Source organism: Oncorhynchus mykiss, chromosome 3, assembly GCF_013265735.2.
Source record: "Oncorhynchus mykiss isolate Arlee chromosome 3, USDA_OmykA_1.1, whole genome shotgun sequence".
Lineage (NCBI taxonomy): Eukaryota > Metazoa > Chordata > Actinopteri > Salmoniformes > Salmonidae > Oncorhynchus > Oncorhynchus mykiss.
Window position 1 is genome coordinate 72,075,718 of NC_048567.1, and position 24,567 is coordinate 72,100,284.

Genomic DNA, 24,567 nt, shown 5'->3' on the forward strand with positions numbered 1-24,567 from the left:
GTAATTTGTGTTTCTTCATTTTTAATTGCAGTGCTTAAAGCATCAGACAAGTTCAGTAGCCAACATATAGTTGATTTTATTCAAACAGGGTGTGTCTATATATGGAAAAATACACTTTTAAAATGTAGACTGATCAATTGTTAAAGAACAGACGATTCCTGGTCAACCAATATTTGTTTGTAGTCAGGGATGGCCCTATGACCCTACATCATCCAGAGTGTACCCAGCTCTATCCCCCCATGAACTCCCATCATGGGGATTAGAATAATTTGATTATGGGCCCGATCCCCAGCAACTGGAAGCAGGGTAACCCCAGGTAGTGAAAGTAGAGATGGGGTGACAAAACACTGTGGGCCCAGGCTGCTGTGAGAGGCCCAGGTCAGCAGGGAGAGTCCCAGGTCAGTAGGGAGAGGCCCAGGACAGCAGGGAGAGAATGTCAAGGTCTTGGATCTTTGCTGGTACACAGCAGAGTATGTGAGCAGAGCTTGCCCAATTTGACTAGAGAACTGAGCGAGATTCCCAAAGGCTACAATTTCGCTCCAGAAGCACTCAAAGTAGTGCTCACTTCACGAGCTCAGGGCATGCCCAGCCCAGCATGCATTTGTAGTGTGCTTGTGTGCTGCTATAGCCCTTTGCTTTAGCTATTGTTATGGAGTTCACTAAATATTTTCATTAAGAAACAGATAAAACACACAGGTGTAAAATCAAGGTGACTTACAAAGATGAGGAGCAAGAGAGGGAGTGTGGTGATGTAATGTCCACAACAAAAAATCTGATCTTTTAAAGGTTTCGTTCATTTTTGTTACATTATCTATACAATTGGCCATAATTGATTCTGGCCCAATAGGCCTGGAACATTGCTACGTTCAAGAAGCTTTCCGTTTTGATTGGCTTATTTTGCCTAAAAACTTGTAGGCCAACCTATAGAAAGAAACTAAAAAACTCTCTGCCCAGGCTGGCAAGAGTGGCCAAAAGTGTGTTTAGCATCCCCTTTGGCTCTGCATGTTGTTTAAATTCTTTATTTTTATTTATTTATTTATTTTTTATTAGTGCTTTATGGCCTTATCAGCCTATTGTGTCACACTCGCAAATGCTTCACAATGTATTTCTTTGTAGGCTTTAGCCTTGAAATCATTTAAATAATATAGCCTAAATAATTCATTTTCTTTCCTTCTTGGTCTCCCTGTCTGGCTCCTGACCTATTGAGAGTGTTTATATGCAGTTCAATACGACATGTAGCCTATTTGAAATGTGCTCTTTTTACATCCACCTTTCATGTTCAATACTTCAAAACCAAATGGTAGGTCCAGGTAGTCACAAAATTAGATTGGTGTTGGTTCAATTGTGATTTTAATTCATCTTTGCGAATTTGCAGTGGCAGTTTTTCTTCCTGTGAGCACAGAGCGGTTTTTAACGGAGCTGTTGGAAAGGATGTGGAGCAAACCGAGAGCAGTGGACAAGCACCACTTCATGAGCAACGAGTGGGATTTCAAACTGCTCAACTCTTCTCACAAACTCTGGTACACTGGAACAAAACTAGGTCAGAGACACTGTGACACACAGCCCCAAATCTCTCATTCTTTACTCAGCATATTTTACCCATAACTGGAAGTGTTCTAAAAGCAGAACAGCATTCTGTCAACACCATTGTTCTTTAGTACCTGCATGTATGTATTTCCTATAGAAAATACTGTATTTGTACAGTTCCTCAGAAAATGCATAGCTGTTGGCTGATATTTCTGTTGTTCATTTGTAATATTAAAGAGTTTTGGTAGCATAATACTCTTTGTATATGATTTATTATATATTATATAGTTGCAATCTGCGTGTACTTATTTTTCTAGCTCCAGTTTGGGAGACTGGTCCAATTCTACACAGTAAGGGACAGATCAAAATGTACTTGGGAGGAGGGGCTGTTCTAACTCAAGGTGTCACACCAAAAAAATGCACCGCCCTCCATCAATAATATTTTCACATAAATAATATTTTCACATGACCCTTCCCTTTTACAGTAAAATAAATGGAACACCCTCCCCCCTCATAGAATGAACTCAAAATAATGTTTACGACCACAAATAACAATAACTGTAGCGAACCTGTGTTTATAAACGTGGATATAAACATGGATTCAGCTTGCTTTTGAGGCACAGTTGATGCTATGCAGGGCTTTGGGCCAGAAGGTTTAAGTTTCGCTGACCACCACTGACAGCTAACTCTCCCTGCCTGTTTCATTGCACTACGATCAGAGCCGGCTGCAGACAATGATCAGCTAGGGGGAAATCAGATTTTCAACAATTTGATGCCATATTTATAATTATATAAAATATATTGAACAAATTTTCCACCAACAGGTTTCTGTGCCAAGGCATCACACAACCAATAAACAAAGCATTCATATTTCGGCACTTCAATATCATGGTTCGTGTTTTCAACACCACAATAAATAGGTTATGTAAATCTGGACAAACAGAAAATACATTTCTCCCTACCTTGTAGTCTTAGCCAGTACAGAAGGCTTGGCTTGAAAATCTCAGAATGCCATTAAACTTTTTGATGTTTTGTAACAGATCAAAATGAAATTTCAAATTGTATTTGTCACATGCGCTAGACTACAGGTGTAGACGTTACTGTGAAATGCTTACTTAATTAACCAACAATGCAGTTTTAAGAAAATAAGAGTTAAGAAATGATTTAAAAAGTAACACAACAAAATAACAACAGCATGGCTATATACAGGGGGTACCAGTACCAAGTCAATGAGTGTCAATGAGTGTCAATGATAACAATAGATAATAAACATGATTAGCCACGTTCAGCAGTCTTCTGGCTTGGGGGTAGAAGCTGTTTAGGAGCTTTTTGGACCTAGACGTGGATCTCCGATACCGCTTGCCGTGCGGTATACCAGGCGGTGATGCCAGGCGGTGATGCAACCGGTTAGGTTGTTCTCGATGGTGCAGCTGTAGAACTTTTTGAGGATCTGGGGACCCATGCCAAATGTTTTCAGTCTCCTGAGGGGTAATAGGCATTGTCATGCCCTCTTCACGACTGTTTGGACCATGATTGTTTGTTGGTGATGTAGACAGCAAGGAAATTGAAGCTCATGACCCGCTCCACTACAGCCCAGTCGACGTGTGTTCGGCCCTCCAGAGAAGAAGACATACATTTTACGTGTCCCCAAACAATTGTGTTTTTTGTTTGTTTATTTGTGTTTTTTTAAACTTATTTTTTTACTTATTTTGTACATAATGTTGCCGTTACCGTCTCTTCTGACCAAAAATAACTTCTGGACATCAGGACTGTGATTACTCACCACAGACGGGCAGAATCCTTTTTTTCCTTTCACGAGTCTGACGAGCCCGATATACTGCTTTCTCGGCAACAGGCCCAGATCCCCGTGAGGCGAAGAAAAAGGGGCCAAAGGGAAGGCTGCCTAGGGAGAATTCGTAGGCGATTGAATAAACCCACACTTCCTTCCATTCTGCTAGCAAACGTGCAATCTTTGGAGAATAAAATCGATGACCTGCTCGCTAGATTAAACTACCAATGGGACATTCAAAACTGTAATATCTTATGCTTCATGGAGTCGTGGCTGAATGACGACACTATCAACATACTGGTTATACGCTGTACCGGCAGGATAGAACAGCGGCGTCTGGTAAGACAAGGGGCGGCAGGTCTCTGACCTCCTCTCTATAGGCTGTCTCATCGTTGTCGGTGATCAGACCTACCACTGTTGTGTCGTTAATAAACTTAATGATGGTGTTGGAGTTGTGCTTGGCCACGTAGTCGAGGGTGAACAGGGAGTAGAGGAGGGGACTAAGCATGCACCCCTGTGTGGCGCCCGCGTTGAGGATCAGTGTGGCAGATGTGTTCTTGCCTCCCCTTACCACCTGGGGGCGGCCAGTCAGGAAGTCCAGGATACAGTTACAGAGGGAGGTGTTTAGTCCTGAGGTCCTTAGCTTAGTGATGAGCTTTGTGGGCGCTATGGTGTTGAACGCTGAGTTGTAGTCAATGAACAGCATTCTCACATACTGTGCCTTCGGAAAGTATTCAGACCCCTTGTCTTTTTCGTCATTTTGTTACGTTACAGCCTTGTATTAAATATGTATTAAATAAAAAACAGGTTTAGACATTTTTGCAAATATATATATATATATATTTTTTAAATACCTTATTTACATAAGAATTCAGGCCCTTTGCTATGAGTCATTTGATACATTTCCATTGATCATCCTTGAGATGTTTCTACAACTTGGAGTCCATCTGTGGTAAATTCAATTGATTGGCCATCATTTAGAAAGGCACACACCTGTCTATATAAGGTTCCACAATTGACAGTGCATGTCAGAGGAAAAACCAAGCCATGAGGTCGAAGGAATTGTCCGTAGAGCTTCGTGTCGAGGCACAGATCTGGGGAAGGGTAACAACACATTTCTGCAGCATTGAAGGTCCACAAGAACACAGTGGCCTCTATCATTCTTAAATGGAAGAAGTTTGGAACCACCAAGACTCTTCCTAGAGTTGGCCACCCAGCCAAACTGAGCAATCAAGGGAGAAGGGCCTTGGTAATATGGGAGGTGACAACAACATTCATGAATGTGCTGATTCTGTGAGCGAGTTGATTAGCAAGTGCATCGGTGATGTTGTACCCACGGTGACAATTAAAACCTTCCCCAACCAGAAACCGTGGGTTGATGGCAGCATTCGCGCAAAACTGAAAGCGCGAACCACTGCTTTTAATCAGGGCAAGGTGACCAGAAACATGACTGAATACAAACAGTGTAGTTATTCCCTCAGCAAGGCAATGAAACAAGCTAAGCATCAGTATAGAGACAAAGAAGAGTCACAATTCAACGGCTCAGACACGAGAGGTATGTGGCAGGGTCTACAGTCAATCACGGATTACAAAAAGAAAACCAGCCCCGTCGCGGACCCCAATGTTTGCTCACTTTGAGGACAATACAGTGCCACCGACACGGCCCCCTACCAAAACCTGCGGACACTCCTTCACCACAGCCAACGTGAGTAAAACATTTAAACGTGTTAACCCTCGCAAGGCTGCCGGCCCAAACGGCATCCCCGGCTGCGTCCTCAGAGCATGTGCAGACCGGCTGGCTGGTGTGTTTATGGACACATTTAATCAATCCCTATCCCAGTCTGCTGTTCCCACATGCTTCAAGAGGGCCACCAGTGTTCCTGTTCCCAAGAAAGCTAAGGTAACTGAGCTAAAATACTATCATCACGAAGTGCTTTGAGAGACTAGTCAAGGACCATATCACCTCCACCCTTCCTGACACCTTAGACCCACTCCAATTTTCTTACCGCCCCAACAGATCCACAGACGACGCAATCACAATCACACTGCACACTGACCACTGCCCAAACCCATCTGGACAAGAGGAATACCTATGTAAGAATGCTGTTCATCGACTACAGCTCAGCATTTAACACCATAGTACCCTCCAAACTCATCATTAAGCTTGAGACCCTGGGTCTCAACCCCGCCCTGTGCAACTGGGTACTGGACTTCCTGACGTGCCGCCCCCAGGTGGTGAAGGTAGGAAACAACATCTCCACCCTGCTGATCCTCAACACTGGGGCCCCACAAGGGAAAAAACACAATACCCTCCACTATGCCCAATAACAAACACACACTACCCTCCACTATGCCCAATAACAAACACACACTACCCTCCTCTAACCCCAACAACAAACACACACTACCTTCCCCTATGCCCAATAACAAACACACAATACCCTCCCCTATGCCCAATAACAAACACAGAACCCTCCCCTATGCCCAATAACAAACACACACTACCCTCCTCTAACCCCAAAAACAAACAAACACACTACCCTCCACTATACCCAATAACAAACAACACACTACCCTCCCCTATGCCCAATAACAAACACACACTACCCTCCTCTAACCCCCAAAACAAACACACACTACCCTCCACTATGCCCAATAACAAACAACACACTACCCTCCCCTATGCCCAATAACAAACACACACTACCCTACTCTAACCCCAATAAAAAACACACACTACCCTCCACTATGCCCATTAACAAACACACACTACCCTCCCCTATGCCCAATAACAAACACACACTACCCTCCTCTAACCCCAATAACAAACAACACACTGCCCTCCCCTATGCCCAATAACAAACACACACTACCCTACTCTAACCCCAATAAAAAACACACACTACCCTCCACTATGCCCATTAACAAACACACACTACCCTCCCCTATGCCCAATAACAAACACACACTACCCTCCCCTATGCCCAATAACAAACACACACTACCCTCCTCTAACCCCCAAAACAAACACACACTACCCTCCACTATGCCCAATAACAAACAACACACTACCCTCCCCTATGCCCAATAACAAACACACACTACCCTACTCTAACCCCAATAAAAAACACACACTACCCTCCACTATGCCCATTAACAAACACACACTACCCTCCCCTATGCCCAATAACAAACACACACTACCCTACTCTAACCCCAATAAAAAACACACACTACCCTCCACTATGCCCATTAACAAACAACACACAACCCCCCCAAAGCAAAAAAAAAACAACCTTTTGATCTGTCCCTAAGAGGACTGGAGACTCCTAGTAAATAGGTCAAGTCAACTGGTCTTCTAGTAAATTATTGATCCTGCTTTTACCTCAAACCCTCAGAGCCAAGTCAGCACAAATCCAGTCTCATCCACCTCACTCCTATCCCTGGGATGACCTAGAAACTCAAACCAGACGGTTCCATAGTGCACATACACCAGTCCCATGCTGCTACCAGCCAATCCAACAAAGAGGTTCATCTGCATCCATTTAGAAACAGCTATGTACAGTTATGCAGTATGCTCAAGCAGTTATTTGAGCAGGTAGTGTGTATACTGTGGGAGACAGTCCTACTGTTGAAACTGGGTGCCCAACAGTGCAGCGCACAACAGATCGATGGAACAGAAAGCCACAGTGATGCTCTACGGTGCTATAGGATTACAGATTACAGCCACACAGACAGAAAGCCACAGTGATTCTCTACGGTGCTACAAGATTACAGATTATAGACGCAGACAGAAAGCCACAGTGATGCTCTACGGTGCTATAGGATTACAGATTACAGACACACAGACAAAAAAGCCACAGTGATCCTCTATGGTGCTATAGGGTTACAGATTACAGATACACAGAGAAAAAGTCACAGTGATGCTCTACGGTGTTATAGGATTACAGATTACAGACAGAAAGACACAGTGGTGCTCTACGGGGCTATATGATTACAGATTACAGACAGAAAGACACAGTGATGCTCTACGGTGCTATAGGATTACAGATTACAGACAGAAAGACACAGTGATGCTCTACGGTGCTATAGGATTACAGATTACAGACAGAAAGACACAGTGATGCTCTACGGTGATATAGGATTACAGATTACAGACAGAAAGACACAGTGATGCTCTACGGTGCTATAGGATTACAGATTACAGACAGAAAGACACAGTGATGCTCTACGGTGGTATAGAATTACAGATTACAGACAGAAAGACACAGTGATGCTCTACGGTGCTATAGGATTACAGATTACAGACAGAAAGACACAGTGATGCTCTACGGTGGTATAGGATTACAGATTACAGACAGAAAGACACAGTGATGCTCTACGGTGCTATAGGATTACAGATTACAGACAGAAAGACACAGTGATGCTCTACGGTGATATAGGATTACAGATTACAGACAGAAAGACACAGTGATGCTCTACGGTGCTATAGGATTACAGATTACAGACAGAAAGACACAGTGATGCTCTACGGTGATATAGGATTACAGATTACAGACAGAAAGACACAGTGATGCTCTACGGTGCTATAGGATTACAGATTACAGACAGAAAGACACAGTGATGCTCTACGGTGATATAGGATTACAGATTACAGACAGAAAGACACAGTGATGCTCTACGGTGCTATAGGATTACAGATTACAGACAGAAAGACACAGTGATGCTCTACGGTGCTATAGGATTACAGATTACAGACAGAAAGACACAGTGATGCTCTACGGTGGTATAGGATTACAGATTACAGACAGAAAGACACAGTGATGCTCTACGGTGCTATAGGATTACAGATTACAGACAGAAAGACACAGTGATGCTCTACGGTGATATAGGATTACAGATTACAGACAGAAAGACACAGTGATGCTCTACGGTGCTATAGGATTACAGATTACAGACAGAAAGACACAGTGATGCTCTACGGTGCTATAGGATTACAGATTACAGACAGAAAGACACAGTGATGCTCTACGGTGCTATAGGATTACAGATTACGGACAGAAAGACACAGTGATGCTCTACGGTGCTATAGGATTACAGATTACAGACACACAGATAGGAGGATGTGTGCGTGTCTATCTATCTGAATTCAGGGACAGAAATAGAGAAGTAGTCTTGATGGAAAATTCTCCTACAGACGTTTGCATATTTCATGTTAGAAACCAGCCGGGCAGACTTTCTAGAGCCACAACAACCAACCCTGTCTATTTCCATGATGTCACTTCAAACCGCTAAGCAGGGCTTGGCTCATGGTTCCCAAGGCTCAGATGGTTGAAGCTTGGTGATAGCTACATGGGCCACATATTTATGCTGAACATGATGCATGTGGTACCTGTAAAATACCTGATCTGAGCCTCACTAACGTACTATATGACAGTGTGGAGATGAAAGGAGTTTTCTACACCTGCATTGCTTGCTGTTTGGGGTTTTAGGCTGGGTTTCTGTACAGCACTTTGAGATATCAGCTGATGTACGAAGGGCTATATAAATAGATTTGATTTGATTTGAGTAGTTGGGGTCAATTTGGAATTTCTAAATTGAATTGAATTCAACCCACTAATTTCAATTAATACACACCCCACAGGAAGCAATTATCCCGACTAACCGGTGCCCCCCCCCCACACATTGGCTACCCGGACTATCTGCATTATGTCCCGCTACCCACCACCCGCCAACCCTTCTTTTACACTACTGCTACTCTCTGTTTATCATAAATGCATAGTCACTTTAACCATATCTACATGTACATACTACCTCAATCAGCCTGACTAACCACTTCTGTTATTTTATCCTGTCCTTTTCCTTTTTTCCCTTTTCTTATCTATTGTTCATCTAATACCTATTTCTTACTTAAAAAATGCACTGTTGGTTAGGGCATGTAAGTAAGCATTTCACTGTAAGGTGAACCTGTTGTATTCGGCGCACATGATAAATAAACTGATTTGATTTGAATTTAATTTGAATTAAAGGAAATATAGTTTCATTTAAAGAAATTCAACTGAGACATGAAGCATGAATGTCTCATTATTTTGACAATTATTTTACTAAAAGCATTTATTACTGCAAATAATACAGATACCATTTCAAATATTATTGTCACAGTATTTTTTTTTAGCATTTTTGTCACAAGATTAGGTTGACCCCTTTCATCCTGTAATGATGCATTCTGGGATTTTATATTTATTTATTTTTAATTACATGTAAGAGAATTATTAATTATTATAAACCTACAAAGGAATCTTAGAATATTTCCAGACTACTGTAATTATTGAAAATGCATTTAAAGAGAATGAATCTTTAAAAAAATTATGTTTCATCCAAATGTTTTACAAAGTATTGGTCACCATATGTCAACATGTACTGTACAAACACTACTGTTCTAAAGTTTGGGGTCATTTTCCATGAAAACATACATGACATGAGTTGCAAAATGAATAGGAAATATAGTCAAGATGTTGACAAGGTTATAAATAATGATTTTTAATTGAAATAATAACTGTGTCCTTCAAACTTTGCTTTCGTCAAAGAATCCTCAGAAATTACAGCTTTGCAGACCTTTGGCATTCTAGTTGTCAATTTGTTGAGGAAATCTGAAGAGATTTCAGACCATGCTTCCTGAAGCACCTCACACAAATTGGAATGGCTTGATGGGCACTTCTAACGTACCATACGGTCAAGCTGCTCCCACAACAGCTCAATAGGGTTGAAGTCCCGTGACTGTGCTGGCCACTCCTCTGTCCAGTGTCTGTGTTATTTTGCCCATCTTAATCTTTTCTTTTTATTGGCCAGTCTGAGACATGGTTTTTTCTTTGCAACTCTGCCTCGAAGGCCAGCATCCCGGAGTTGCCTCTTCACTGTTGACGTTGAGGCTGGACAGAGGAACTCTGCCTCGAAGGCCAGCATCCCAGATTTGCCTCTTCACTGTTGACGTTGAGACTGGACAGAGGAACTCTGCCTAGAAGACCAGCATCCCAGAGTTGCCTCTTCACTGTTGACGTTGAGACTTGACAGAGGAACTCTGCCTAGAAGGCCAGCATCCCGGAGTCACCTCTTCACTGTTGATGTTGAGACTGGTGTTTCGCTGTTACTATTTAATGAAGCTGCCAGTTGAGGACTTGTGAGGTGTCTGTTTCTCAAACTAGACACTCTAATGTGCTTTTCCTCTTGCTCAGTTGTGTACCGGGGCCACCCACTCCTCTTCCTATCTGGTTAGAGCCAGTTTGCGCTATTCTGTGAAGGGAGTAGTACACAAGCGTTGTACGAGATCTTCATTTTCTTGGCAATTTCTCGAATAGACTGACGAGTTTCAGAAGAAAGTTATTTGTTTCTGGCCATGTTGAGCCTGTAATCGAACCCACAAATGCTGATGCTCCAGATACTCAACTAGTCTAAAGAAGGACTGTTTTATTCCTTCTTTAATCAGGACAACAGTTTTCAGCGGTGCTAACATAATTGCAAAAGGGTTTTCTAATGATCAATTGAAATGATAAACTTGGATTAGCTAACACAATGTGCCATTGGAACACAGGGGGGATGGTTGCTGATAATAGACTTCTGTACGCCTATGTAGATATTCATAGAAATCTGCCGTTTCCAGCTACAAAAGTAATTTACAACGTTAGCAATGTCTACACTGTATTTCGGATCAATTTGATGTTATTTTAATGGACAAAACATTTGCTTTTCTTTCAAAAACAAGGACCTCTGAGTGACCATAAACTTTTGAACTGTAGTGTATGTATAGCAATGAACTTGTAAAAACAAAGGAGGAAGGGAAGTGCTGCTAAGGTACACAATACTAGGTTTTGGTAGACAGAAGCTGCTAAGGTACACAATACTAGGTTTTGGTAGACAGAAGCTGCTAAGGTACACAATACTAGGTTTTGGTAGACAGAAGCTGCTAAGGTACACAATAGTAGGTTTTGGTAGACAGAAGCTGCTAAGGTACACAATACTAGGTTTTGGTAGACAGAAGCTGCTAAGGTACACAATAGTAGGTTTTGGTAGACAGAAGCTGCTAAGGTACACAATAGTAGGTTTTGGTAGACAGAAGCTGCTAAGGTACACAATACTAGGTTTTGGTAGACAGAAGCTGCTAAGGTACACAATACTAGGTTTTGGTAGACAGAAGCTGCTAAGGTACACACCACTAGATTTTGGTAGACAGAAGCTGCTAAGGTACACAATACTAGGTTTTGGTAGACAGAAGCTGCTAAGGTACACAATAGTAGGTTTTGGTAGACAGAAGCTGCTAAGGTACACAATAGTAGGTTTTGGTAGACAGAAGCTGCTAAGGTTCACAATATTAGGTTTTAGTATGCCAAGCCTTCCCTTACATCAGTTTAAGGGTAGGACCACTACAGTTACGTAACACTCCAACATTTATATTTTCTGAAGAAGAGCATACCTCCCTCTCTCTTCCCCATATCCCTTCATCCCATTCCCTCTACAGATAAAGTGAGAATTTTCATTGAAAGAGACATAAGGTATACCCTACGATGTCCAGAGCTTGCTGGTTTTCTGTTCTACCTGATAATTAATTGCACACACCTGGTGTCCCAGGTCTATGTCAGTCCCTGATTAGATAGAAACAATGGAAGAAAAAAACGCAGTGGAAGTAGCATGGAGGTTCCAGAGTTGAGTTTGAGGGTTCTAGAGCAACAAGGTCACAGAATCTCACGGCAAACAGAGCGATGGAAGGGGAGCTACAGTGAACATAGACAGTCTTTTCTGTGAGCTTCCTGGGTGTGTGTGTTCCTGCCACTTCAACACTATGTCAACACAGAGACTCTCCAGACTGACACGTTATACCAAAAATAATCATAATCAGAGCAGCCAACTACAATATTAGAAAGAACCAAAACAGCACATGATAGTCACTTCAACAATGTCCATGGTCTACTGTAAGCTACATGGGTCACACTTCATTTGTATAGTCCCATACATATGATCTGCTGATTGTTGTACAGTACTATCTGTCGATAAACAGATGCTTGCTAAGGTTACGGTTAGGTTTAAAAATAGGGTTAGGGTAAGGGTTAAGGTTAGGGTAAGGTTTATGGTTAAGATAAGGGTTAAGGTTAGGGTTAGGGGATACTTAGTCGAAATGTTGTTGACAGTTACTGAACATCTACTGAACATTTACAAACCATCTACATGGGACTGTGCAGATAAAGTGTTACCTCAACATGTACACGGGTGTACAGACAGACAACCAACCAACCTGAAGACAGACAGTAAGACCAGCCAGTACCTGTCCTGTGCTCGATCTCCAGCCAGCGTGGTGATGTCATGGTACACTCTGCTCAGAGGTATGCCCAGCCAGGCTCACCTTCTCTGGGTACTCATACTGTTAACTGTTGTTGCAGCCGTATCCAGAAACACACATCATCATGTCTGTCACTTTCTGTTTCCCTCTCTGTCTCTCTCTCTCTACAGACACACCCCCTTACACACATATACTCTGTAAGTATTGAAGCAGTGCTGTAAAGAGTCTTAGACCCCCCCCCCCCGGCTCTTAGTTTGGCAATGTGGGGACCGATCAGGTGACATCCTCTGCCTCAGTGTATAACTGCACAGAGTTCTCTCACACACAGCATGTATCAAAAGATGAAGCAAAAAAACCGAAATATTGAATCACATAAATTCTAACATCCTGGTTGGGTGGGAGTGTACGCCTTGTGTCTTTTATGTGGAGGAGGCTATGGATTAGTTGGCTGAGTGTGTGATTCTCTCTCTCTGTGTGTGTCTCTGTGTCTTTATCTCTCCCTCACTGTGTCTCTCTCTCTCTCTCTCTCTCTCTCTCTCTCTCTCACTCTTTTGCTGGTATTACGTCTGTTATGCAGTATGTCCAAACACTGCAAAATCAATGGTTTTAACCAATCAGGAGTATAAGTGATTCCAGGACAGGAGGGGCTTATGATTCATCCCTCCCAGTCACTACACATGCATCATCTATTAAATCCCTCTGTGTGAAGACAGCAGCACAGACATACCCCACACAACATGCTGTGACATCACAGAGAGAGGTACATACAGTATATCTCACGGTTTATGATGCTAGGTTGGTGACATCACAAGGAATATAGTCGTGATGCAAATGTTTAGATTATGAAGCAAATGTCAACAAAAAGACATGCTTTGGTTAAGAATGTAAGGTTTGTGACATCACACAGAGAGGTTGTAACATCGCAGAAGAGCACTACTGATAGAAATGTAGGGTGCGTTTGTAAATTCAATCTGGCCTCTGGGCGTTTGTAAATTCAGAGCGTTTCGCTCTCGGAGCATTCAGAGTGCACACTAGACGCTCTGGCCGAGGAGTAGGGTTGATCCGAGCCTTCTGACCTCACAGCGGAGAGTCAAGCATCCAAGCTAACTGGCTAACATTGTTATCCAGAGCGTTGGTGATTGTAACTGCTGCAGGCAACAATTTAATGACACTTTTTTTGCCAACTTTTACTGACACCGGTCATATTCAACAGGTGTTGAGCGTTCGTAAATTCACCAGTTATTCTGCGCTCTGGCACACTCAGGCGAGAGTGCTCTGAAATCGGAGTAGAATTTAATGCTAGCGGTTGTGAAATCACAAAGAGAAGAAAACATAGCTACTGGTAAACATTTCTGTGACATCATAAAGAAAAGTGGAGATCAACTCAAAATTGCTGTTCAGTGAAATCACAAAGATACTCTTGGTGCATGTGCACATAATGCCACTTTTAGGAAAGCCAGCTTGTGACATCACAGAGAGAGCAGCGATGTCTGTGATTGCTGTATGAGCCTATCACCCACCCAGACAGGCCAGGCTGTCTGCCCACTGTGTGGCTCAGTGGCTGATAACAGATATTGATTAAGAAGTATTGAGTGACTGATCACAGGAGCGAGACAAACGCTTCTTCCTTTTATCGTGGGACTTCAAAGCTGAAACCTAAGCTGAGGAAAAGAAGTAGAGACGACAGAGGAACAGGAACACCAGAAGTTAGAAAGGTGGGTTTCTGAAGGTTGAAAACTTCACGAGACTGAAACACGTTAATTAAATACCATATACACCCTTGTAATTGTCACTTTCTGTGACATCGGGTTTCTTCCCTGGCTGCTGGTTGGTTGGTTACTTATGCCCGGAGGTGATTGGACAGTCCCAGTGTTAGTCAAGCAGCTGCTGATACGAACACACAAACTTAGTAACAGCTCTCATCCATCCATCTTGCATACTTAGCATGGTGCCCTCTGACACACAAAGATACACAGTCATCACGCCCCTGGCAGATCCCACAAAGATATCATATCAATGCCCAGTACAATACATCATCAAACCTTCAGGGTGCAGGCCATTACAAAAGGTGTGGCTGGCAGCAGGAATACAGTTGAAGCAGGAACTTTACATACACTTAAGTTGGAGTCGTTAAAACTAGTTTTTCAACCACTCCACAAATTTCTTGTTAACAAACTATAGTTTTGTCAAGTTGGTTAGGACATCTACTTTGTGCATGACACAAGTCATTTTTACAACAATTGTTTACAGACAGATTATTTCACTTATAATTCACTGTGTCACAATTCCAGTGGGTCAGAAGTTTACATATACTACATTGAATGTGCTTTTAAACAGCTTGGAAAATTCCAGAAAAGGATGTCATTGCTTTAGAAGCTTCTGATAGGCTAATTGACATAATTTGAGTTAATTGGCGCTGTACCTGTGGATGTATTTCAAGGCCTACCTTCAAACTCAGTGCCTATTTGCTTGACATCATGGGAAAATCAAAAGAAATCAGCCAAGTTCTTAGAAAAATTGGAGACCTCTGGTTCATCCTAGGGAACAATTTCCAAACGCCTGAAGGTACCACATTCATCTGTACAAACAATAGTACGCAAGTATAAACACCATGGGACCACGCAGTCGTCATACCACTCAGGAAGGAGATGCGTTCTGTCTTCTAGAGATGAACGTACTTTGGTGCGAAAAGTGCAAATCAGTCCCAGAACAACAGCAAAGGACCTTGTGAAGATGCTGGAGGTAACCGGTACAAAGTATCTATATCCACAGTAAAACGAGTCCTATATCGACATAACCTGAAAGGCCACTCAGTAAGGAAGAAGCCACTGCTCCAAAACCGCCATAAAAAAAGCCAGACTATGGTTTACAACTGCACATGGGGACAAAGATCGTACTTTTGGAGAAATGTCCTCTGGTCTGATGAAAGAAAAATAGAATTGTTTGGCCATAATGACCATCATTATGTTTGGAGGAGAAAGGGGGAGGCTTGCAAGCCGAAGTTCACCATCCCAACCGTGCAGCATTGCTGCAGGAGAGACTGGGGGACTTCACAAAATAGATGGCATCATGAGGGGGGAACATTATGTGGACATATTGAAGCAACATCTCAAGACATCAGTCAGGAAGTGAAAGCTTTGTCGCAAATGGGTCTTCCAAATGGACAATGACACCAAGCATACTTCCAAAGTTGTGGCAAAATGGCTTATGGACAACAAGTCAAGGTATTGGAGTGGCCATCACAAAGCCCTGACCTCAATCCCAAAGAACATTTGTGAGCAGAACTGAAAAAGCGTGTGCGAGCAAGGAGTCCTACAAACCTGACTCAGTTACACCAGCTCTGTCAGGAGGAATGGGCAAAAAATCACCCAATTTATTGTGGGAAGCTTGTGGAAGGCTACCCAAAACGTTTGACCCAAGTTAAACAATTTAAAGGCAATGCTACCAAATAGTAATTGAGTGTATGTACACTTCTGACCCACTAGGAATGTGATGAAATAATTAATAACTGAAATAAATCATTCTGTCTGCTATTATTCTGACATTTCACATTCTTAAAATAAAATGGTGATCCTAACCGACCTAAAAGAGGGAATTTTTACTAGGATTAAATGTCAGGAATTGTGAAAAACTGAGTTTAAATGTATTTGGCTAAGGTGTATGTAAACTTCCAATTTCAACTGTATATCAGGTGTTGATTCCCACCAGGAATACAGAGCATAGATACTGACATAAAGATAGATTCTATCTCTGGACAAAGAAACCATTAGAGGTCCTGGATCTCTGTCTCCACCATCTATCTCCACCTCTCTGTCTCCACCTCTCTGTCTCCACCTCTCTGTCTCCACCTATCTATCTCCACCTCTCTGTCTCCACCTCTCTGTCTCCACCTCTCTGTCTCCACTTCTCTGTCTCCACTTCTCTGTCTCCACCATCTATCTCCACCATCTATCTCGACCATCTATCTCGACCTCTGTGTCTCCACCTCTCTGTCTCCACCTCTCTGTCTCCACCATCTATCTCCACCTCTCTGTCTCCACCATCTGTCTCCACCATCTGTCTCCACCTCTCTGCCTCCACCTCTCTGCCTCTAGGAACGTCAGCCAGTATCTGTGATAATGTCACAATGACATACACAGTAACGCAGGAGGATGATGTGGCAAAAATAGTGGATTTCTGACAAATGCTGTTTTTGAGGCAGGTTTGGTTTAAAGGAATTAGTTTTGTGAGCCATAGTGCAGAAGGAGAATTAGAGTCACATGTCACTCTCTCTTTAGGTGGTCTGAATGGGCCAGACCCTGGTTCAGGCCTCCCTGAAGACAATCAGATAAGACCACATCCTCACTACACAGGAAATCAAACATCTGGCCACTAATAGCCCACATCCATTATGTGTTTATGTGTGTTGCTCTGACTTATTTTCTTCAGAACGAGGCGTACATTTGCAAATAGACGTTTCTGTTATTGTAACCCAGGAACAATACACACACACACACACACACACACACACACACACACACACACACACACACACACACACACACACACACACACACACACACTAAACCTGGGTTTACTGTACAGCTCATGTTTGTGTGTGAGGAGTCAAACATTAGTGGGTCAGTCACACTAATGATCTTTCCATGACAGACTGACCAGGTGAATCCAGGTGAAAGCTATGGTCCCTTATTGATGTCACTTGTTAAATCCACTTCAAATCAGTGTAGATGAAGGGGAGGAGACAGGTTAAAGTGACAACAGACATGGATTGTGTATGTCTGAGGGTGAATGGACAAGACAAAAGATTGAAGTGCATTTGAACGGGGTGTGGTAGGAGTATGGTACACAGTATTAAATGAACCCGTTGTTTCACAGCATCTGGTTCCTCTTCTGTATGGTCATGTTGATTTGATCCTGTTCCTCTTTCCATGGCTTCCTCGTGTATAGATTTTACAACATCATGGCTAAGTCCTAAATCACAGGATCACACACTTATCCCCACATATGGCACTACTATTGACCCAGGACTCAAGTAGTGTTCAAAAGTAGTGTTCTAAAGTAGTGTTCTAAAGTAGTGCACTACACTACCGGTCAAAAGTTTTAGGACACCTACTCATTCAAGGGTTTTTCTTTATTTGTACTATTTTCTACATTGTAGAATAATAGTGAAGACATCAATACACATTTGGAATCATGTAGTAACCAAAAAAGTGTTAAACAAATCAAAATATATTTTATATTTCAGATTCTTCAAATAGCCACCCTTTGCCTTGATGACAGCTTTGCACACTCTTGGCATTCTCTCAACCAGCTTCTCCTGGAATGCCTTTCCAACAGTTTTGAAGAGTTCCCAACTATGCTGAACACTTGTTGGCTGTTTTTTCTTCACACTGCGGTCCGACTCATCCCAAACCATCTCAATTGGGTTGAGGTCAGGGTATTGTGGAGGGCAGGTCATCTGATGCAGCACTCCACCACCCTCCTTATTGGTCAAATAGCCCTTACACAGCCTGGAGGTGTATTGGGTCATTGTCCTGTTGAAAAACAAATGATAGTCCCACTAAGCCCAAACCAGATGGGATGGCGTATTGCTGCAGAATGCTGTGGTAGCCATGCTGGTTAAGTGTGCCTTAAATTCTAAATCAATCTCAGACAGTGTCACCAGCAAAACACCCTCACACCATCACACCTCTTCCTCCATGCGTTATGGGGCGAACCACGCATGCGGAGATCAAACGTTCACCTACACTGCGTCTCACAAAGACACAGCGGTTGGAACCAAACATCTCCAATTTGGACTCCAGACCAAAGGACAAATTTCCACTGCTCGTGTTTCTTGGCCCAAGCAAGCCTCTTCTTATTATTGGTGTCCTTTAGTAGTGGTTTCTTTGCAGCAATTTGACCATGAAGGCCCGATTCACGCAGTCTCCTCTGAACAGTTGATGTGGAGATGTGTGTTACTTGAACTCTGTGAAGCATTTATTTGGGCTGCAATTTCTGAGGCTGGTACATCTAATGAACTTATCCTCTGCAGCGGAGGTAACTCTGAGTCCTTTCCTGTGGCGGTCCTCATGAGAGCCAGTTTCATCACAGCGCTTCATGGTTTTTGCGACTGCACTTGAAATTTTCCGGATTGACTGACCTTCATGCCTTAACTTCTTAAGGTATAGGGGGCAGCATTTTCACTTTTGGATAAATAGCATGCCCAATTTCAACTTCCTGCTACTCATGCCAAGAATATAAGATATGCATATTATTAGTAGTTTTGGATAGAAAACACTCTGACGTTTCTAAAACTGTTTGAATCATGTCTGTGAGTATAACAGAACTTATGTAGCAGGCAAAACCCAGAAGACTAACCGTTCAGATTTTTTTTTTTAGGTCTCTGTCTGTTCAGTGAGTTCTCATTGGGAAACGATATTTCTTAGGAACTTGTTTTCAGTTCCTACCGCTTCCACTGGATGTCACCAGTCTTTGGAATTTGAGGTTGAGGTTGAGGTTATTCCTTTGTGCAATGAAGAAGTATGGCCATCTAGGAACTGCGTAACACTGTTCAGAGTTGTGCAAGACTTGAAAGTAGCTTGGTTTGTTGTCTTCCTGTATTGAACACAGATAGACCCGTCTTCAATTTTATCGATTATCAACGTTTAAAAATACCTAAGTGGTATTACAAAAGTAGTTTGAAATGTTTTGGCAAAGTTTACAGGCAACTTTTGAAATATTTTGTGGTGACGTTGCGCAATTTGGAAGCTGTTTTTTTCTGGATCAAATGCGCCAAATAAATGGACATTTTGGATATATATGGACGGAATTAATTGAACAAAAGGACCAATTGTGATGTTTATTGGGACATATTGGAGTGCCAACAAAAGAAGCTCGTCAAAGGTAAGGCATGTTTTATATTTTATTTCTACGTTTTGTGTCGCGCCTGCAGGGTTGAAATATGCTACCCTCTTTGTTTACTGTTGTGCTATCATCAGATAATAGCTTCTTATGCTTTCGCCGAAAAGCCTTTTAAAAATCTGACATGTTGGCTGGATTCACAACGAGTGTAGCTTTAATTTAGTATCTTACATGTGCGATTTAATGAAAGTTTGATTTGTATATAATTTTCTTTGAATTTGCCGCGCTGCATTTTCCCTGGCTTTTGGCCAAGTGGGAAGCAAGTGTCCCCTATACCATAAGAAATTAATAAAGTAATGATGAACTGTTGTTTCTCTTTGCTTATTTGAGCTGTTCTTGCCATAATATGGACTTGGTCTTTTACCAAATAGGGCTATCTTCTGTATAACACCTTGTCACAACACAAATGACTGACTCAAATGCATGAAGAAGGAAAGAAATTCAACAAATTAACTTTTAAAAAGGCACACATGTTAATTGAAATTGACTACCTCTTTAAGCTGGATAAGAGAATGCCAAGAGTGTGCAAAGCTGTCATCAACGCAAAGGGTGGCTTTTTGAAGAATCTCAAATCTCAAATATATATATTTGTTATCACTTTTTTGGTTACTACATGATTACATGATATGTGTTATTCCATAGTTTTGATGTTTTCACTATTTTTCTACAATGTAGAAAATAGTACAACTAATGACAAACCCTTGAATGAGTAGGTGTTCTAAAACTTTTGACTGGTAGTGTACATGATGAATACAAGGTTTGAGTGCTCTGGTCATGATGACACTTAAGGAATTATTAAATGCATCAATGTCAACACTGAATTTCCATAGCCACAGTGGACAGATAAAATACATCTGGACCTTTCCTTGTCATCCACAACACAGAGTCTGTAGAGAGGGATTCAAATGAGATGGGAGAGAGAAAAAACAAGAGGGAGAAAATAGATCCTTCACATAAAGACTGATCACAGCCAAAACAGAGAGAGGAATAGAGAGATTTAGTCGACCAGAGATAGACATACGGTCAGGGGAAAAGAGAGTTGGAAGTTAAAACGGAGAGGTGGTGAGAGAGACAGATGCCGGTGAGAGAAAGAGAGCGAGAGAGCAAGAGACAGAGAGAGTGAAAGAGAGAGAAAGGGAGAGAGAGTGAAAGAGAGAGAGACGGAGAGAGAGCTGTGCTGTAACACTCACATTGTAACCAGTAGCAGTAGCAGGAGAAACAGTGGTATCTCTCTACCTCCTCCAGAGAAATCCCAACAGACGTTCCTCTTTCCCCTCCACTGGCCTCAAACACACCTTCAACTCTCCCTCCATACTTCTGCTATTTGTCTCTCCCTCTATCCATCCTCCAGATTCCACTCTCTCTCCCCCTCCACCCATATCCTTGTATCTATCTCCGTCCCTCCCTTCATATTTTACAATTAACATATAGTTCCTTCATGTGTGATTCCTACACTCTCTCCCCTGTCAACCTTGGGTCTAAACATTCACTTCTGTTCAAAAGTTTGGGGTCACTTAGATATGTCCTTGTTTTTCAAAGAAAAGCATAAAAATAAATAACATCAAATTGATCAGAAATACAGTGTAGACATTGTTAATGTAGTAAATGGAATATCTACATGGGCATACCGAGGCCCATTATCAGCAACCATCACTCACTCCTGTGTTTCAATGGCATGTTGTGTTAGCTAATCCAAGTTTATCATTTTAAAAAGGCTAATTGATCATTATAAAATCCTGCAATTATGTTAGCACAGCTGAAAACTGTTGTTCTGATTAAAGAAGCAATAAAATGGTCCTTCTTTAGACTAGTTGAGTATCTGGTACATCAGCCTTTGTGGGTTCGATTACAGGCTCAAAATGTCCAGAAACAAAGACCATTCTTCTGAAACTCATCAGTCTATTCTTGTTCTGAGAAATGAAGGCTATTCCATGCGAGAAATTAAGATTTCGTACAACGCTGTGTACTACTCCCTTCACAGAACAGCGCAAACTGGATCTAACCAGAATAAAAAGAGGAGTGGGAGGCCCCGGTGCGCAACTGAGCAAGAGGACAAGTACATTAGAGTGTCTAGTTTGAGAAACAGACGCCTCACAAGTCCTCAACTGGCAGCTTCATTAAATAGTACCCGCAAAACACCAGTCTCAACGTCAACAGTGAAGAGGTGACTCCATGATGCTGGCCTTGTAGGCATTCCAGCGACACGATTCAAAGAAAGAGGCTAGTCTATCTGTCTGTCTGTCTGTCTGTCTGTCTGTCTGTCTGTCTGTCTGTCTGTCTGTCTGTCTGTCTCCAACTATCTCAATCAAAGAGTGCATTCTTCCAAAACCATTCAAAGACCTGATTCTAAACGGACTTCTCAATGACAGATACTGTTCTGACAAAATGTAGTCATTCAGAGGCTATTGATAGATGGCTTGTTAAAAGATTCCATTCTACCACAAATGAGGCCATTCTTACCCATTCTATTTAAATTATCAAACTATTATCTGGCCCTATATACAGGCGCTGTAGTCGTAAAACAGTTAGGTCTCAAATGTTATACAAAACCAAATGAACGTGTTTGTGTGAGAGACATGTGTTTGCTCTGTGACCCGGGGACAGGGGTGGCTGAGGTTAGTAGTGTCAGTCATAAAGACAGAGACAAGTACGCTGATCCAATGCCTCCACTATCTGGAGATGGAGAGGGAGAGGGGTGGACTACTGTGGTATTTAAGCTTTGCAATAAAGTAATGAATAATGAAGGGTGAAGAGGGAGAAAGAGAAAGAGAGTGAGAGAGGTAGTGAGTGAGAGAGGTAGTGAGTGAGAGCGGTAGTGAGTGAGAGAGGTAGTTAGTTAGTGAGAGAGGTAGTTAGTTAGTGAGAGAGGTAGTTAGTTAGTGAGAGAGGTAGTTAGTGAGAGAGGTAGTGAGTGAGAAAGGTAGTTAGTTAGTGAGAGGTAGTGAGTGAGCGAGGTAGTTAGTGAGAGAGGTAGTGAGTGAGAGAGGTAGTGAGTGAGAGAGGTAGTGAGTGAGAGAGGTAGTGAGTGAGAGAGGTAGTTAGTGAGAGAGGTAGTTAGTTAGTGAGAGAGGTAGTTAGTTAGTGAGAGAGGTAGTTAGTTAGTGAGAGAGGTAGTTCGTGAGTGAGAGAGAAAGAGAGACTTATTTGATAATGTATTACTCTGTTGAACATTGGAACATGAACATTGGAAGGAAGGTGGTGACAGTATTTTTCCCCCTTCCCCCCCCCCCCCCCCCTACTCTGCAACACAGAGCTCTGAAACCCAGGGGGACATTTCAGGGTTAATACGACAGGTGGGTTTAACAGAGATAATGGTTTTAACAGAGCTGCTGGGGGAGGAGACACATGTAGTACACACATACATCAACCCCTTCCAGTTCATACAGCCCATAATGTTGATTACTGGGGAACAGAGAGAGGTTGCAATGAGCAGTGACATTTAGTGAGAGACAGACTCAGTCACTCTAAATATCTACAAGACCTTCATGGAGAAAGAAACTGGTACACATAAACAAGAGTCATGGAGCAAGCTGCATACATTTCAGCAAGGCAAGGTTATACATGCAGTGGAGCATCACTGTAGACTCACACAGACACACACACAGACACACACACACACACACACACACACACACACACACACACACACACACACACACACAGCTAAGACCAAAACTGACTCACTCGATCTCAGTGGCACCAGGGGTATCTTTTCCCCACTGCAGCTTCTCCGACTCAGAGGGCTCTTCCTGGGCTTCCTCAGCATGTCTCTCCCCCTGTCTGGAGGCCTGGATCCAGAGGTTCTCTACTGATGTTATCACTACAGTATCCACTATTTAAAACTACTCCCACTGTGCAACTACTATAAAAATGCCCTCATAATAGCTAACTTGTATTGCTTCTAACACTGTGCTTTGCTAATTCTCTCCCAAACTGTGCTGTACCACTGGCACTGCTACCACACGATGTATAACAACCATACAGTTAGTGCTCTGTGGACCGTGTTAAATCCAACTGCTCAGACTACTGCTTGTCTCCTTTTATATTTTTTAAAGGGTCCCAGGGTAACTTGGGATAGGACTCTACACACACACCCTAGTGGGGAGCAGGGAAGCCCACAGGAAACCCTGTGATGATCTGGGCTCGCTACTCTAAAGAAATCCAGCCAGGCTTTCAAACCTCGAGGAAATGACCCACGAAACACACACTCTCTCCTACCGTTCCACTTCCAGTCCGTCCAAAAGTTGGCTGGCTGTGGGGGTGAAGGGGGAGGCCAGGCCAGAGATGTCCAGGCTCTGGATCATCTGACTCAGTCTGTTCATGATCCGGGTTGGCACCTCGCCTTCCCCTTCCAGCAGAAACTCATGCACAGACATGAGGGAACGCGCTGCTCCGACACTCACAGAAACACACACATCCAGAGGTATCCTGACAGAGATACAGGCAGACCGCTCCGAAAACTCACCCCAAGAGGTTCTTGTCCGATACACACACACGAAAAGATCTGGCTCTGTTGCGATGTACTATCACTCACAGGAGTGATTCAGCACACACTCACATGCAGGCTGCGAGGAGAGGTGTGGATTTAGCCTACTATATTGCACACAGGCCAACGTACAGTAAAGTCCAGGTAGAGATCATATACGCAGCCAGAAACAAATGTCCAGTTCCATCCAAGATGAGCCAACCTGAGCCGAGCCAACCTGAGCCGAGCCAACCTGAGCCGAGCCAACCTGAGCTGAGCCAACCTGAGCCGAGCCAACCTGAGCCGAGGCAAAGTGCTCTGAGTCCGTCTTTCACTTCTGCCTCAACCAGGACTGACTGATCTGCAACGTGCCCGACACTGAACGTCATCACGACCGAGCTGTCAATAGCTCAGGGAGCCAGAGTGCAGCACATCCACTTTGAGAGCGAAGGAGGAAAGAGAGGGAGAGAGGAGAGAGGAGGAGAGAAGAGGAGAGAAGAGGAGATAAGAGGAGAGAAGAGGAGAGAAGAGGAGAGGAGGAGGAGAGAAGAGGAG

At 42.8% G+C, this 24,567-nt stretch overlaps 1 protein-coding gene across 6 annotated transcripts in view; it reads right to left on the bottom strand.

Annotated features, from left to right (window-relative positions):
• The window catches only part of LOC110520523 (guanine nucleotide exchange factor DBS), a 103,819-nt gene that overhangs the window by 65,023 nt on the left and 14,229 nt on the right, over positions 1-24,567 (bottom strand). The window lies entirely within an intron of this gene.